A 12,635-nucleotide genomic window follows, 5' to 3' on the forward strand; every position below is an offset into this window, starting at 1 on the left:
GAAGAATACAGACACATGTGCACACACAGAAATACCTCAGGACTCTAGCCTTTCCCATGCTGGCCATGCATGCACCACATCATCTCCTGTCAATGTCTTGCTGGTGTGTAACTCCTGACTCTGAGCCCTCTGTTCATCTGTCTCTGTTTTTAACGTGGTGCCACACCCAAGGGAAACTTTATACCTTCTGGCTAGTCTCTTCCCCCTCTGAAGATGTATGAATCGGAATTTGACAGTCAGCTGGAGAGAGCTGGAGCACACTGGGATGCCTTCCATCCACTTCCTCGTTCCCTCTTTGACCTCAAGAATCATATGTCCTTCTAGACTCCCTCTGTGTCTTTACTGGGTTCCCTGCACATCCTTACCACACTCATTTCCTTTAGCCTCACCCTGTATAGGTTCATTGCTTTTGAGCTAATGTGATTCTCTGCTAGGAAAACCTAGACGTATACTAATGATTACAAATGAGGCACACCTTGGGTCTGGCTTACTTCACTCAATATGATTTTTTCCAAGTCTTTCCATTGCCTTAAAAAATGGGGTGATGTCATTCTTTCTGATGGCAGCAGAGAATTCCATTGTGTATATATACCACAATGTCTTGATCCAGTCTTCAACTGAGGGACATCTGGATTGGTTCCATATCTTATGTATGGTAAGTAATGCTGCAATGAACATGGTGGTGGTACTAGGTTTAATATGTCCTTTTTATGGACATTTGGGAAAATGCCCAGGAGTGGGATTGCTAGGTGATAATGGAACTGAACATTAAGTTTTTTGAGGAATTGCCACACTGTTTTCCAGAGTGGTTGAACAAGTTTGCATTCCCACTCACAATGCAGTTTACATCACTTCTGGCCACATCCCTACTGGCAATGGTTACTATTTGATTTCTTGATAATGGCCATTCTAACTGGAGTGTGGAGGAATCTCAATTGTTTGGATTTACATTTCCTTCTTTTTTTCTTTTTTGCTACTCCTGGGCTTGAGCTCGGAGCAGAGAACTGTCCTTTGGAATCTGTCAAGTCTAGCGCTCTACTACTTGGGCCTCAGCACCACTTCCGGCTTTTTTTTTCTATGTATGTGGTACCGAGGAATCAAACCAAGGTCTTCATGCATGCCAGGCAAACACTCTACCACTAGGCCAATCTCCTGAGCCCTACATTTCTTTTTTTGATAAGAGATATTGAGCATTTCTTCATGTGTCTATTGGCCATTTTATTCATATATTTTTATTGTAATTAATAGAAGGGTTACATGATATTTGCCAGATAGATGGTGCCTTAATTCCCATACATTGATACCCTTTCACATGTCTTGGTCCCCATTTCCCTCCCCCCACCCCCACCCCTCATCTTGTTTTCCCCCGTTTCCTATCCAATTTCAAATAACCAAATATAAATATATCCGATATATCAGGTAACAAAGTGAGATACTGTAACACTATGAGATAACCAAGGGACAGCAAAAGAGATGAAAGATAACATAGTACCTTAAGAACAATAATCATTCATTATATGGCTTATGTTTCTATATCCTAGAGATCTTTTCATTTAGCGTCCTACTCTATGACCTTTTGTATTGCAAATCTCTGCTAGGAGAGCCCAAGGTTTCTACTGATGGCCATTCTTATTTCCTCTTCAGAGAAGTTTCTCTTTAAGTCTATGACCCACCTTTAAATGGAATCATTTTTTTTGAGGATTTGTTTTTAAGAGAGTCAATATTTTGAGCCATTAGTATATTTTTGATATGAGGTCCTTGTCTATTGTATGGCTAGTGAAGTTCTCCCATTCTCTGGGCTTTTTATTTGACTTCTAGCTATATGCTTTGCATATGTAACCAACCAAGTTACTGCAGTCCCATTTGTCCAAACATTCTTTATTATGTTGTATTTCTGGGCCTTTATTAACCTGTGCTAAGGAGCCCTAGTGTGTCTCTTATTTATTCCTGTAAAGTTTCCAGGGTTTCGGCCTTTACCTCAAGGTCTTTGATCCATTTGGAATTAATTCTGGTGCAGGGTGATATATAAGGATCCAATTTTGGCTATGTACAGGTGCTTAATTAATTCTGCCAGCACCATTTGTTGAACAGGCTATCTTTCTTCCATTCATATTTTTGCTCCCTTATCACAGATTAGGGGCCATGGGTATGTGCGTTAATTTCTGGGTCTTCAGTCCTAGTCCATTGGTCCTCTGGCCGGTTCTGGTACCAATACCATGTTGTTTTGATTAGTATAGCTCTGTAATGGAGTCTGAAGTTTGGTATTGATATTCCCCTAGCACCAAACATTCAGTCTCAGCTCTGTGTACCTTCATGCTGCAGGAAAAGAAATAAAATGTAAGCTAATAGAATGTAAGAGAAGGGCTGCCTCCTTTCCTTGAAAATCTGTTCAGGGCACTTTCCCCAATCCTCTTTGCAGGTCCTGGAGAATGCTACCCACCTAGGAAAAGAGAAAGGTCATGTGGTAGGTATTCTTTTTTATTCTTTTTTATTGTAATTAGTAAAAGCGTTACATGATATTTTCCAGATAGAAGGTGCGTTAATTCACATACATTGATACCCTTTCACATGTCTTGGTACCCGTTTCCCTCCCCCCCACACCCCCACCCGTCTTGGTTTTCCCCCCTTCCCTATCAAATTTCAAATATCCAAATACAAATAAATTCAATATATCAGATAACAAAGTGAGATACTATACCATTATGAGATAACAAGGGACAGCAAAGGAGATGAGAGACAACATAGTACATTAAGGACAACAATCATTCATTGTATAGCTTTTGTTTCACTATCCTGGAGGTCCCTTTTATTAGCTTCACATTATATGTCCTTATGTAGATTTTGCTCTATTGCAAATCTCTGCTAGTAGAGCCCAAGGTTTCTACTGGTTATGACGAATGAGGGAAACCATTGAGCCTAAGTTCCTTTGAGTCTGGCTTACTTCACTTAATATGATTAAGCTGGATCCTTCTTTGTCACCTTGCACTAGAATTAACTCCAAATGGATCAAAGACCTGGAGGTAAAAGCTGACACACTGAAAACTCTACAGGAAGGAATCGGAGATACACTAGGCCTCCTTGGCACAGGTCGAAACTTTCTTAATAAGGACCAAGAATCACAAAAAATCAGAGAAAGGCTGGATAAGTGGGACTGCATTAAACTGCAGAGCTTTTGCATGGCAAAGGACATAGCAACTAAACTAATCAGGAAGCCTACAGAGTGGGAGAAGATCTTCACCAACCAAACAACGGACAAAGGCCTCATATCTAAAATATATCAACAACGCAAAAAATTGAATCACTCCAAAACTAACCCCCAAAGTAACAACCATCCCATTAAAAAATGGGCCAAAGACTTAAAGAGAGTCTTCTCTGAACAAGAAACAAAAATGGCCTATAGACACATGAAGAAATGCTCAACATCTCTGGTCATAAAAGAAATGCAAATCAAAACAACTCTAAGATTCCACCTCACTCCAGCTAGAATGGCCAGGATCAGGAAAATGAGTGACAACAGATGCTGGAGGGGATGTGGCCAGGAGGGATCACTACTACACTGTTGGTGGGAGTGCAAACTCGTCCAACCACTATGGAAAGCAGTGTGGCAGTGCCTCAAAAGGCTAAACATAGAACTCCCCTATGACCCAGCAATTCCACTACTTGGCATTTACCCAACCATCCAGAAACAAGGACATACTAAACCCACTAGCACAACAATGTTCATTGCAGCACTATTCACCATAGCAAAGATATGGAACCAACCTAGATGTCCCTCAGTTGATGAGTGGATCAACAAGTTGTGGTATTCGTACACAGTGGTAGGTATTCTTGTGACCAACATTCTTCTTCCCATCTTTCTCCTTCTCCACCAACCAAGGTGTTCAAAAGTCATTGTAAAGAAAACAGGAAGGAGATTAGGAATGTAAAGAAACAGAGGGAAGTTAATAAAGGAAGCCTTGGGAAAGGAAGCAAGGAAGAAAGGATTTGGGAAGTAAGAATTAGCTGAAAAGGTTGTTTCCAAGGAGAGAAAGGAGGAAATGAAGACTACTGGATTGAGTAAGGAGCAGCTGGTATGAGTATGTCTTGGTTTGAGAAGGTAGAGCTTATTAGTAAAGTTAGTGAAGATGGTATGCAAGAAGAGGAAAAATGGAGTTTCCACACACCCCTCCACAGAACTACTGCTGCCACAAGTTTCCCCCCAGAGGAAGCTGGGGAGAACTGGTCAGGTAAGAGGGGATGTTAAATCCCATACAGAGTCAGTTAGTGCTTCCCATTTCAAAATTAACCAGAGTCCAGATATCAAAAGTACAGACTTCATAAGCATGCCTATCTAATACTCATTCCTATCTGTCTTTTAACTGGGAAGGAACACATATCTACTACCTATTAGTTCTATTTATACCGAGTCTACCATCCATATTCTTTACTCCAGAAAATGACCAAGGCCTCCCACCGGGCCCATACCATTCTAATCCAGTCACAGATTCTGACTGGTTATTCTTAACAAGTCCACTATGCTGTCCTCTAGCCAGTGGCCACATGTCACTCAGGAGTAGTTAGGGACATACCTACCAATGCAGAACCACCTACAACAAAGGGGACAGGAACCAGCCAAGACATTCAATTCTTTCTTTTCTAGCCTGAACTGATGACTCTCCTTTCTTCTGCCATTTATGAGTGCGCTAATTATGCTTGGTCTTTTTTTTTCTAACTGTATGGCTCCTGCCTTGTCCTTTCGATTTCATCCAGAGACAAATAGGGGCGTTCACCACAGAGGAACTGTTACTGCAGCCTTCTCTGGATGGGATTACATTTCTGCCTTCTACCTTTGAGGTGGATGCCCCTTGTCGGCGGGAAGTAGACAGAGAGAGTCTGTGCTCCTTAATAATGATCAAAAGGCTGGGATGTTAGGTGGTCCTGGAAAATGGCCCCTTGCCTGAGTCGTCTCTCCTTGACAAACTCCACCAAGACTCCTTCCCCTTAGTTCTCTCTCCCAGCAAAACTGCACTTGGCCCTCCCTAGAAATCCTATTACTCAAGTTAAGTTTTGGGGACTAGATTGCCTTCTTGATTTGGTGATGATATTGAGAGTGTCTCCAAACCTCCAGAAAGCCACAACTGAGTTAATGATCAGACAGCACATTGGCCTGATCAGGGTTTATGCTCTCTCAACCACATATGTCCAAGTACTTTGTCTTCCTTTTGTAGAAATCATAAATAGTTCATGTCAGTTTCTGGAAAATTGACTTGGGGTCAATTTATCTCATTTTCTCAATGAGGTCATGCCAAATGGCTGTATGTCTTTCCTCTCTCTCTTTAGTAGACATAATGGTTTGGGTAGCACTGCCCAGTCTGTTGGAGTCTCATAGAAGGAAATTTTGCCTAAAAATCATAACAATTGGGTAGCTGAGATGAAGTGGAAAACCAAATACCCAGCAAGAATGTAGCAAGCAGTAGACACTGAGGGGTTGGGGTGGGGAAGGGTACAAGGAAAGAAATGCACCTTGTCCTGGATAAAATGTTATTATTGCTGAAGAAAATACTCTGGGGTCGGTAGAGTGGCCTGGTGGTAGAGTATTTGCCTAGAATACAGATAGGCCGCATTCAGTCCCTCTGTACCACATACACATAAAAAAGCCAGAAGTGGTACTGTAGCTCAATGGCAGAGCAGTAGACATGAGCAAGAAGTGTCCAAGGATAGTGCCCAGATCCAGAGTTCAAGCTCCAGGACTTTCAAAAAGAACAAACACTATAAAGTACTCGGTCATGGGTCCCAATAAATTCCTGAGTTGCCACTCTGGTCCATAATTGTTTAAACATTTCAGGCTGCCCTGCAGTTACCTGACATAGTCGCTAGATGGTGATATGCTCATGAACTATTGTGCATGCTCCTTCCAGCCTGCTCAAGGACTCAAAAAACTGTGTGTGTGTGTGTGTGTGTGTGTGTGTGTGTGTGTGTGTGTGTGTGTGCGCATGTATTCATGGTGGAGGGGTAGAACTCACAGCGTAGGCATGCCCCAACTTTAGCTACAGCTAACAGATTATTTCTTTGGGGGGTGGGCAGGGGAGATAATTAATTGGAAATAACAGTCTTGTAATCCTCTTGCCAGGATGGGCTTCATGCAATAATCCTAAATTTCAGCTTCCTGCGTAACTAGAGTTACAGGTGTGAGTCACTAGCAACCACTGAACTACGGGTTTACAGATGTAAACGTGAGGCAGGGGTGGGGCGGGTGGGAGGGCTGTTGTGTGACATCCTATAGGAACTCTTGTCTACCATGCCAAAGGGTGGGGGGTTAAAAATTAGGAATACAAATTGTTTAGAGGTATAAGCTGGGACTCACAGGAGCAGCCTGTAGCCAACTAGTAACCAAAGGAAGGAACCTGAAGTACTGTATGTGAGCCCTAGCCATCAAGAACAGAAGAACAAGAACAACAGGGTTGGGGAGGCCATATACTGCTGGGGAGCCTGGGTGGGCATCAAAACTACGTAGTGTGGAAGATGAACAGACTGTGATCATAGCTAGTTACCTGATTGATGGACTGATTCTTCATCAATGGACAGGGCCATAGAGGTCACAGAGGAGGGGATGCCTTGGGGCAACAACAGGAAGATCCTGGGAGTTCCCAAGCAACACAGTGAGAGAAGAAAACTCTGCTTTGGGGAAATGAACCTAGCCTTGAACCAGTATCTTCTAAGCCTGATTTGGGGAAGGGAAAGCATGATTGATCTCATCTTAGTAAAGTGGACAACTTGACTCATACACTGTCGGGCACTTTCCAGAGCTACCATAAACCCTCTGCGGTGCAGTTGTTTCCAGGAAGCATCTGCCTGGGACTCCATCTCCCCATGTCCTCACCCTGCAGACAGAGGAGTCAGGTAAGTGAGAGTGAGCTGCCCAGCATGGGCCAGCATGACTAGTCTGACCCCTCTTCACACCTCGTGCTCACACTTCCTTTCCTCAGCAGGGCCTCAACACACTGAGCAAGGCTACAAACATGGCTACTCAAAAGACAGCCCACAGAATGGGAGAAAATGTTTACCCATTATACACCTATGAGGACCTAATATCAAGAATACACAATGAGATCAAGAATCTAAACCCCCTTCAAACCAACTCAAGAAATGGACAAATGTGATGCACATATAACACTGGTTAATAAACACACGAGTAAATGCTAAACATCTCTAGTCATAAAGGAAATGAAAATCAATCCAACACTGACATTGCATTTCACTCCAGTAAGATTGGCCATATTCACGAATATGAGTAGCAATGAATACCAAACAAATGAAGGGAAATAGAACCTTACTAAACTGTTGGTTATTATTATTAAATTATTACATCATTTTGTCAATAAATGTTATTAATAATAGATGTAAATAATTTATTGTTAGCATTAAACCATTTTTAAATTTACAACATGTATTAAGCACCATAACAGAGGTAAAGAAAGTTTTGGTAGTTCCTAAATGTTCACTTCCAATGTATGTAAAGAAGCCTGTGACATTTGGGTAAATGCCAAGGAGTGGAATTGCTTCCTCACAGGAGAGCTCTATGTTTCATATGAAAACCACTAACTCCATAATGTTCATTGAAGCACTATTTACCATAGCAAAGATTTGGAACCAATCCAGATGTCCCTCAGAATATGATTGGATCAACAAGATATGGTTTTATACACAATGGAATTCTCTGCTGCTATCAGAAGAATGATATGGTCCCATTTGTAAGGACATGGAACAACTAGGGAAAAATCATACTAAGTGAAGTAAGCCAGACCCAAAGGAAAATAGCCTCAATGGTTCCCCTCATTTGTAATAATTAGCACACATCTAATACTCTCCTAGCAGAGACTAACAATATTGCAAAACCTAGATACATAATGTCATATAGAATGAGGTGAAATGAAAGGATCTCCAGGATATGGAAACAAGAGCTTTATCTTGTGTGATTGTTTTTTTCTTACTGTACCATGTTATTTCTCTTTTATTGCTCTTTGGTTAATCTCATACTGTTACTGTATCTGATTTTGTTACCTGGAATATTGTATATACATCTATTTGATTGTTTGAAATAGGAAAGACAAGGGGGGAAAAGAAGATGATTTGGAAGGGTGGGGGAGGGAAATGGAGACAAAACATGAGAAGGCGTATCAATATGAGAAGTCATGTGCCTACTATCTGGCAAATGTAACTGTAACTCCTCCATACATTACAATAAAAATATAAAAAAAGCCTATGACAAAGAAAAGAACCACTAGTTATTTCTTTCTGGCCTGTGTCCCTCCCTCACTCCCACTCTTCCTTCCTTTACTTCTGTCTTTCTTCATTTACTAGTTTAATTACTTGTTAACTGTTTCGCCTTCCAAATAGTAAATAAAAACAAAGTAGAAGAGGGAAGGGGAATGAAGTATCCAAGGCAGTTTTGTTCTTGACTTTGAACTTGTGACACATGATGAGTAAATGTTTTTGCAAGAAGAGAGCAGAGCTTGGTAAAGAGGTTCACACCTCTAATCCAAGATAGGAGGCTGAGATATGAGGATCATGCCTTGGAGCGAGCTGGAGCAATGATATTAGAAACTCTTCTCAGGAATAAGCACCAAAATCTAGAAGATGATGTGTCACTCAAGTGGTAGATCCCCAAATAAGAGAAAAAGAAAGAGAAAGTACAAGTTCTGGTGATTAGGAGGGGATAAGAGTTAAGGGTAGGAGCAGGACAGAGTGGGGATGAGGAGTAGCAGCAGGGGGTGGAGAGAAGAGATGAAGAAATAGAAAACAGAAAAATGGAGAGAAATAGTAGATAACAGAACAAGTTTACCTAGAATTGAATTACTCTGAGCATCTGAGTCCACTCAGCAGCACCCCCTAGAGTGAATTTACAAATACTCTTCCCATGGGAATCAGAGGCTTTGGTAGGGATGACTCCAGGGCTACACCCTGTTGAATACAAGAGCATTGGTTACTTGTGGTGCTAGTACAACCCAGATGTGTGCAGGAAAGGATGAATGTTTTGGGAGACTGAAATCAAAACGGAGAAGGAAACAAACAATGACAGGCAGAGGGGAGGGCAGAGGAAGATGGGTCACAAGACCACCTGAGGGAGACATGTCTGGAGGCAGCAGCTGCTGCTCCACCTTGAAACCGGACACTCCCACCATTGGCTGTGTGTCCCAGGTGGGCTGTTCAGCACCCAGGGAGGAACCAAGATCATCTAGGGCTGCAAATTACCGATGCAGTGAGGAAAATCAGCTGTGCCCAAAATTCACCTCAGGGAGCTGCCAGCCATTCCTGGGGTCACTGAAAGGTAGGACCGATAAGTAGGCGTGGGCTTCTGCTGGGGCCTTGGGGAGGGTCCACCCGAAGACAGGACCTGGACTGGACCTGGACTTGCTCTGGGGCGGGTCTACCTGAAGACAGGGCCTCTATTGGACGTGGACTTGCTCTGGGGCGGGTCTACAGGAAAACAGGACCTGTATTGGATGGGGACTTGCTCTGGGGCGGGTCTACCTGAAGACAGGGCCTCTATTGGACGTGGACTTGCTCTGGGGCGGGTCTACAGGAAAACAGGACCTGTATTGGATGGGGACTTGCTCTGGGGCGGGTCTACCTGAAGACAGGACCTGGGCTGGACGTGGACTTGCACTGGGGGCGGGTCTACCTGAAGACAGGACCTGGACTGGACGTGGACTTGCACTGGGGCGGGTCTACAGGAAGACAGGACCTGGACTGGACGTGGACTTGCACTGGGGGCGGGTCTACCTGAAGACAGGACCTGGACTGGACGTGGACTTGCTCTGGGGGCGGGTCTTCCTGAAGACAGGACCTGGACTGGACGTGGACTTGCTCTGGGGGCGGGTCTTCCTGAAGACAGGACCTGGACTGGATGTGGACTTGCTCTGGGGCGGGTCTACCTGAAGACAGGACCTGGACTGGACGTGGACTTGCTCTGGGGCGGGTCTACCTGAAGACAGGACCTAGACTGGACGTGGACTTGCTCTGGGGCGGGTCTACCTGAAGACAGGACCTGGACTGGACATGGACTTGCTCTGGGGCGGGTCTACCTGAAGACAGGACCTGGACTGGACGTGGACTTGCTCTGGGGCGGGTCTACCTGAAGACAGGACCTGGACTGGACATGGACTTGGGCAGGGGCGGAGCCTCAACCAGGATGTCACCGATGCAGCCTCAGCTGGATGCTGGGACACTGGGAACATTCACTTCTGGCTCTTGACGGCCATTTCCTCCAGCTGCACCTAGGGGACTAAGTTCTGTCCCCATGACCTTCCTGGGGAAGGAGTGGCAGGACTCCTTTTCACCCTCGGGGTTCCCGGCAGCCCGGGTCACCTGTCCTGCCGGCAGTTTTGAAGCGGCCTGGAGCCCACGAGCACCCGGCAGCGGCCTGCGTGGGGGGCCCGGCCCGCCGGTCCACTTGGGCTGTCAGAGCCCAGGCTGCACAAGAGGTGACCGCTGCTCCTGGAACCTCCATCCTACAGGGGCTGCCGGGCTGGCCGACTGGTGGGGCCAAAGGCCCAGACTTGCTGTTCTCCAGGCCTAGGAGTTGGTGCCTGCCTGACCCAGTGGGCCGCCTGCAGTGAGAGAAGAGGCATCTAGGCAGTGCCAGACTGGGGGATTTGCCTGGCGGACCTGCCGAAGTTATTCCATGGCCTGGCCTAAATTGCTGCAGCCCCAAGAGCCTCAGGGTTCTGGAAACATGGGGAAGGGGCAGGAAGGACTGTGAGTGAAGGGATGGAGGCCAGCCCCTCTTCTTCCCCAGATGAAGAGCAAGTATGCCAGATTGTCTCCCTGTAGCATTTGTATTCAGACTGTGGTCTGCCTGGACTGGCTTCCAGAAGATTTGACCCTGGCCATGCAGCTGCTAATACTGAGTCCTGAATTAAGCAAGAAGAAGAGGTGATGGAGGCCAGGTTCAACGACGAGGGAACGCATGAGGGACAGGAACAGGATTTCTGGAGGCCATTGTAGTTGTCCAGGAGTGGTCTGTGTGTTGAAGCAGAGCATTCAGTCTTCACAACCTCAGGTATTAGTAAATTGTGCATTCATGGAGAGCCTAGCATGCATCACTTACACCATCAGATGGGAACTAGTTACCACCCTTAGAAGCGTCACTGAATGTAGATTTTTCTACATGTTCACTGCAAGCTAATTCATTTACCCTGCATTTCACTTTTTTTTTAACATTGATTTTTACATCCTATTTCAAATGTCATGTTTAACAAAGGGAATGTCAAATACAGTCACTGGCACATAGATTTTAGAACATAAATAAAATTAAACTGAGTCTTTGTGTGGCATAGATAATATTAATCTATGTAATAAAACATTATTCTATAGAGTATATTGCCCATCATAGATTTTTATGTCTATGTAGTTATGTTTATATATACAGGTTAATGTACTTTCTTTACATTGTCAGAGTGAGGAAACTATCACTCCATATCACACATAATGAAACCCCATACCTAATAGCAGTCATATTTCCTGTTCTTTTCCTGACTCTCCATCAGAGCTATAAACAACTACTAATGTATCTGTGTATTTGCTTTTTCAGACTTTTCATGGATTGTTTTTCTTAGTATGCTTTGGAAGCTCCTCCTGGTTGTAGTATGTATCTATATATCTATTCTGCACTCTTTTGGATGGTCAATACCCCATCGCATAGACATGGCATATTTCAAGCATTCATTTGTGTTGTTACTACTTTTTGGGTGGTTTGAGTGATACAGCAGTGAACATTTGTGGATAAGTGCTTTCATTTCTCTTGGGTATGTACACAGCTTACATTAGAAGTATTGAGTCCTATGGTCACTGTGAAGATCTGCCTCATTACATGCATTTTCCAAAGCAGTTGCATCACCTTGTAGTCTTGTTCCCAATTCTTCCCCATGTCTCTTGTCAGCCTTCGGTATTGTCTGTGTTTTTGGGTACAGCCAGCTGTATTTCAAATGTTTTCATTGTGAGGAAAAATTCATTCAGTTCTATTTCCCCTCAATAGTATTGCATAGAGAATCTGAAGTATTCTGAAAAACTTTTTTCAGTATGTTGAGAGATTCCTTTCTCACCATTCCTGTCCATATTGACACATAAGTTACAAATAGTCTTGTATTAGCTTATATTAATTTTAAGGTGGAGAATTGGTTTGCCTTTTTTTCGTACATGTATACAATATATTGTAATCAATCTTCCTTTATTACTTTCCCCCAATTTTTTCAACAGGTTTCCTTGCTCTGTCAGAATTTTTGCAATCAAACTAGCTATTTCAATATTTACCCACTACTTTTATTTTACCCACCCTTCTCCATTTATACTTACGTAGTCCTTTAGTCAAATTCCTGCTGTATATTTATCCATATAGGCCTAAACATGAATATATACTCCTTTTAGTTTTTGATTCCGCATGTGAATGAAGACCTAATTTTTGTGAAGCTAGTTTGTTGGGTTCTATGAGATGTTCTCAAATTGCCTCCCATTTTGTTGCATTTTTAATTTGTATGGCTGTGTGATATTGCAGCTATACAGACATTATATTAAGCTCATGAACAGTCTTTATAAAAATAAGAAGTCATGTTTATGTCTACTCTTCCTACACATTACTTTCTATAACTAGGGCAAAT

The 12,635-nt window shown here is 43.5% G+C and overlaps 1 protein-coding gene across 1 annotated transcript in view; it reads right to left on the minus strand.

The window, feature by feature from the left end:
• The window catches only part of LOC150039056 (uncharacterized), a 341,232-nt gene that overhangs the window by 104,552 nt on the left and 224,045 nt on the right, over positions 1–12,635 (minus strand). The window lies entirely within an intron of this gene.

This window comes from Megascapheus bottae, unplaced genomic scaffold, assembly GCF_031878675.1.
Source record: "Megascapheus bottae isolate mThoBot1 unplaced genomic scaffold, mThoBot2.hap1 HAP1_SCAFFOLD_50, whole genome shotgun sequence".
NCBI classification, from domain to species: Eukaryota; Metazoa; Chordata; class Mammalia; order Rodentia; family Geomyidae; genus Megascapheus; species Megascapheus bottae.